The sequence below is a fragment of the Rhincodon typus genome, chromosome 7 (genome assembly GCF_021869965.1).
Source record: "Rhincodon typus isolate 14 chromosome 7, sRhiTyp1.1, whole genome shotgun sequence".
Lineage (NCBI taxonomy): Eukaryota > Metazoa > Chordata > Chondrichthyes > Orectolobiformes > Rhincodontidae > Rhincodon > Rhincodon typus.
Window position 1 is genome coordinate 52,413,553 of NC_063338.1, and position 5,677 is coordinate 52,419,229.

Below are 5,677 nucleotides of genomic sequence, written 5' to 3' on the forward strand. Positions count from 1 at the left end.
ATACAGTTTGCGAGAAAATTATAGGCAATTGCAGACATTGTAAAGATTTTAGGCCAGGGGACTTCAATCATCTGAATATAGACTGGGATAGTAGTAGCGTAAAGGATAGTGAAGAATTCCTAGATTGTGTTCTGGAGAATTTTCTACAGCTGTATGTGTCCAGTTAAACAAGGAAGGAAAACAGTGTTAGATCTTATGTTGGCGAACAGTTGGGCCAAGTAGATCAAGTGGCAATGGGGAAACAGTTTGGGAACTGTGATTATTGTCTCATAAAGAGGGGAAATGCAGCTGAACAATGGGTTACCTTCAAAGAAGAGATGGTTTAGACACTGCCAAGATCTGTTCCCTCACAAAGGAAAAGTAGGAAAAACAAATTCAGAACCCCTGAATGAGAAAACAAATAGAAGTTAAGATAAAGTAGATAGAGTGTGGCTGAGCAAATTTGACCTTTGACCTTTGATGATGTCATTGAAATATACAAGAGTCACAGGGCACTGAGATAACAAGGTGTAGAGCTGGATGAACACAGCAGGCCAAGCAGCATCAGAGGAGCAGTAAAGCTGACGTTTCGGGTCTGGACCCTTCTTCATCAGACCCTCTGATGCTGCTTGGCCTGCTGTGTTCATCCAGCTTTATACCTTGTTATCTCAGATTCTTCAGCATCGGCAGTTCCTACTATCACAAGGAACTGATTGACTGGGAAGTTATTTCCAATGTCCAGGAAATTAAAACATAAGGGCAAAGTCACAGGATTAGGGGCTGATCATTTAAGACTGAGACAAAGTGAAATTTCTTCACTCACAGTGTTATGAATTTGCAATAGTCTACTCCAGAAAGTTGTGAGTTCTTCATTGATTTTTTTTAACGCTTAGGTGGACAGATTTTTGTACTATCAGAGAATCATGGATTATAGGAAGTGAGGAAAAAAGTGGAGCTGAGACAGAAGATCAATAATTATTATATTGAATGGTGGAACAGGTTCCATGGGCCAAATGGTCTACTCCTGCTTCTACTTTTTAGGTCTTATAACTAGATGATCAAAGCTGAGTCTACAGAAATGGTGTGTAGCCTCATCTGGTGCCATCTATCCCTGACATTACTTCGTTCTGAAAAAGGTTCACTAGACCTGAAACATTAACTCTGCTTTCTTACCACAGATGCTGCCAAACCTGCTGAGTTTTTCCAGCAATTTCTATTTTAGTTTTTGATTTCCAGCATCCACAGTTCTTTGATTTTTATTGTTTGTCTGTTCCTCTTCAATTTCTGGATATTTGACCAAGTAAAGTTAAAGTTAATTGAAATCCCTTTGAGTTACAAGATTGAGGCAGTTAAGAAAAATGCAAATTCTACTGTTAAAGCTCAGTTCCCAAAAACATAACTGCTTGTAATGCTTTCTTGAAGAGGACAAGATTTGCATTTTATATCTGTGCAAACAAGATCAGGAAATTTGTAGGCTTCCTATTTAAATTCCTGATATTCAGTAGCAGATTAGCGCTGTTAGTAACGGTATTGTGTTTTCTGTACAGGAGTGTTCAGCAGGAAACCAGCACAGGCATCTTAAGTGTGACATATATGGCAAGGAAGCAAGTTCAGCAACTTGTTTTCTGGCCCCTGCACGTACTTCACACTGACAGGAAGTTGCAATTCACCTAGTTTGGGAGATAAATCATGTGATTTTTTTAAAGTTTAGAAACAAAAGCTCAGAAGATTTAAAATAAGCAAGCTGAAAGAAGCACAAAGAGGACAAATAAAAGGCACAGTGGGGAGAAACATTAATGGTTTTAAATCCAAAGTAATGTAGACTTAAATGTCATAAAGGTTTATGTTCTGTCAGTTGAATTAGGTTTGGCAACCATGCCATTAACACATTCAGTTCACTCTTACTTGTGTCCAGCAGCAGTAACCATGATTGGTAAGAGGGGAGATGTGGTTTCAAACTGATGAAGTAGGCAGTAAAAGATATAGAAAATCACTTTGTTATTGCTTGAATTGGTATGACTGACAATAACACTTTAAAAGAGCTGAAGCATTACTGTGAAATTGGATCTTGCTACAGTTTCTTGCTTGCTCACTAGTAATAAACTGTTAAATGTAAATACAATGTAAGCAGAGTATCCAAGCTGGCCTATGCAGTTTATCAGCTGTGCGATCACAAGAACCCTGAGCAAAATTGAGCCAATATTCTCCAAGTGAGTTGAACAAGACATAATAACACTCTATAATAGCACTGATGGAAACAGCTACACATTAAAGTGCAATTTAAAACAAAAGGTTTCACAGATGGCCGCAGGATTCTGGTTAACGCATTATATTTCTGCTTGAGAAGTTTGGATCTCAGACTTGTCTTTCGGAGTGGTCCCAAGCAACTACGAAACACTACTGGTATAGTAGGTAAATGGAGAGGTAATTAAATCTTAGTAAATCATTATGGTTCTTCTGCCAGTAGATAATGTAATAGCTGGTGTCATGCCCTAGACATCTCTTATTTAATGACTAAATTTTCAGTCTGCGAATGGCTCATGATGGAAAGTGATTTAATGTTAGGAAACAAATAATAAACTGGGGGATGCATGTTACTGAAATTTACTCATTAAATTTTAATCCCCCATGACAGGCTCTGGGTGGACGCTAAATTGGCTTACGTGTGAAATCTTGCCTCAACTTACTGCAAATGCATTTATTTCCAACTTAACTGTTCGAGCTTTTTTTATTGAAATAACTCACATTGGGTGAATGGTCAGTAACCAAGATAATTAAACAATGCTATGATTTTGTAGTCTTTGGGGAGACCAAACACAATCTTCCTTTTCCTTTTCACCACTTAATATTTTGTCAATTAATCTTTCCTGCACTCCACTAGATCATAGACCTTGCTTTTTGCTTTTTTCTAAGAGCGCAAAATGCAGAGCATTCAAGATCCTAAAACTTTACTGCATAGAAGTTTCTCCCTTTGCCACATTGCTTAATTTACTAATTACTGAAATTGATTCACGATCCTTCTGCCACCATCAAGAGTTTCTTCCCATCTACTCAGTCTCATCATTTTGAACATCTCTATCAAAAATCGTTTTAATCTTCTTGTCACCAAGTATAACGTCCTCAGTTTCTCCAATCTGTCACTCAACTGATGATAATAAAAGCAGAAAATGCTGGAGAAACTCAGCACGTCTGAAAGCATCTTGCGAGAGACAAACAGAGTTAATAGGCTGAATCTTATGTTTTATTGATTGTAAGAGTCAGTTTCATTGAATTTAACAGAGGGTTTTTCACTATGAGGCCTACCAAGATCGCTCACCATATCTTATCCAAATTTGTCTTATCGACTACTTGCCTCTCCCCAAAAGTGTGCATTTCTTGCCTGAATCTAGCCCCATCTTACCACACCTGTTCCTGGAACAACTTACCTCTGCCAGGATATCCTGGAATTGACTGGCATCTCTTGTGCCAATGCCACATTTAAAAGGCCACAATGCACCTAGACAAGCACTGTCCTAACATTTGCCTCAGACGTGGCAACCAAGGGAAGCTGGGTGCCCTGCTTTGCAGATAGAGACCTAGGGGTCCTATTAGACAGGGTGGTGCACAGGTGGAACTCCCTTCTCCCCCAGGACCTGCAGAGGAGGCCACAACATCAGACATTACAGCCTGGTCCAAGGTTGTCAATTGGCTCAGTGCAGTCACAGACATCTGGAGGAATGCACGGCAATGTAGGAAGAAGGTCAATAACTTTCCTCACTTCACCAGGGAAAGTGCCTCAATTTTCTTTCTGCTCCCACACACTCAACCTGCATCCCATAAAGGCTCATGCTCTGCCACTCTGTCCCCCATGCCAACTCCTGACGACACTAATACTGCATGTCCTCTCTGCTGCCTACTCATTCATGGCATTTCACCACCTACACCAGCTGTGCCACCCACTTTTATCTCCCTTAATACCTGCCTGTCTCTCATTCCAGGAAGAAAACATCTCACATAGGGCAGAAAGAGTTCAAGGTAGGTAGTGACATTCAGCTTTTCATTCCTGATTCTCACTGCCCTGAGCAGTTGATTGACTGTTTCCAAGCCCCTGGACTGGTATCAGAGTCTGCCCTTGATTTATGGTGCTGAAACCCCCTGATCTAAGGCTATTTCCCTTGGACTTGGCTGTAGATTGTTGACATCCATAAGCTTCCTGGCTTTGTGTCTGCACTAAATGGTAAGACGATACAGCAGTACTGTGTGCCTGGTAACTGCAGCTAAGGGGAAAGGTGCAAAAATGCAAATCAATGCAAGGCAGGGAGGCTGTGAACATCCAGATAGTCTTAAAGTGAGCACTAATGCAGCAAGCAACAGCCTTGAGATACAGCTTGGTTCTGTATATAATCTCACCTTTTTAATATTCAGTTTCATATTCTCCCAGCACTGGTCAGAACAAAATGGTGACAAGTGCTGAGCAGGTTCTTGGCAGTTCCAGCTTGCCATTGGCTTCTCCATACATCCACCTAAGACAGCAATCTTATACTTCTCAGATTGTGTCCTTAGCACTCCTTCACTTTGCATCAACTTGGATGCTCACTGCATCTCTGCTTTGTCTTTTTGTGCTTCGCCGGCTCATTCAGAACTTAAAGGCTCACAGAACCTTGCTGCTTAGAGTAGACACAAAACTGGATAGCTTGTCATGGCTGCCAGCAGGGATGTGTTAAGGAGGTGAATATGTTGCTATACAGCACCATGCTACATCAATGTCACACCCACAACACATGCCAGCAGCTTATGTGGCAGATACACAGCATGTGCTTCTGCCAAACGTCCATGTCTTAAAGTTTTCGGGGACTGGTCCACAATCAAGTCAAAGGGGACTCTTATCTGTCAGGGGTGTCCAGTCCCTATACACCTGCATTCCCCATACAGATGGCCTAAAGGCCCCCCGCTTCTTCCTGTCCTGCAGGCCCAACCAGTCCCCCTCCACTGACACCCTCATCCAAGAAAAAAAAAATGAGAATACACCTCCTCCCACCCACCTTCCTGCAAAAATGCCATCCCCTATTCCCAATTCCTTCGCCTCCACCGCATCTGCTCCCAGGATGAGGCATTCCACTCCTGTACATCTCAGATGTCCTTGTTTTTCAAGGACCGCAACTTCCCCCCCTCAGTGATCGAGAACGCCCTCCACCATGTCTCCCACATTTCCCGCAACTCATCCCTCACACCCCGTCCCTGCAATAACAACCAAAAAAGAATCCCCCTTGTCCTCACGTACCACCCTACCAAACTCCGGATCCAACGCATCATTCTCCAACACTTCTGCCATCTGCAATCCGACCCCACCACCAAAGACATTATTCCCTCCCCACCCTTATCTGCTTTCCGGAGGGACCACTCTCTCCGTGACTCCCTTGTCCGCTCCACACTCCCCTCCGGCCCCACCACACCCGGCACTTTTCCCTGCAACCGCAGGAAGTGCTACACCTGCCCCAAGAAGACTTTCCACATCAAGCAGATGTTCACCTGCACATCTGCCAATGTGGTATACTGCATCCGCTGTACCCGTTGTGGCCTCCTCTACATCGGGGAAACCAAGCAGAGGCTCGGGGACTGCTTTGCAGAACACCTATGCTCGGTTCGCAATAAACAACTGCACCTCCCAGTCGCGAACCATTTCAACTCCCCCTCCCATTCCTCAGACGACATGTCCATC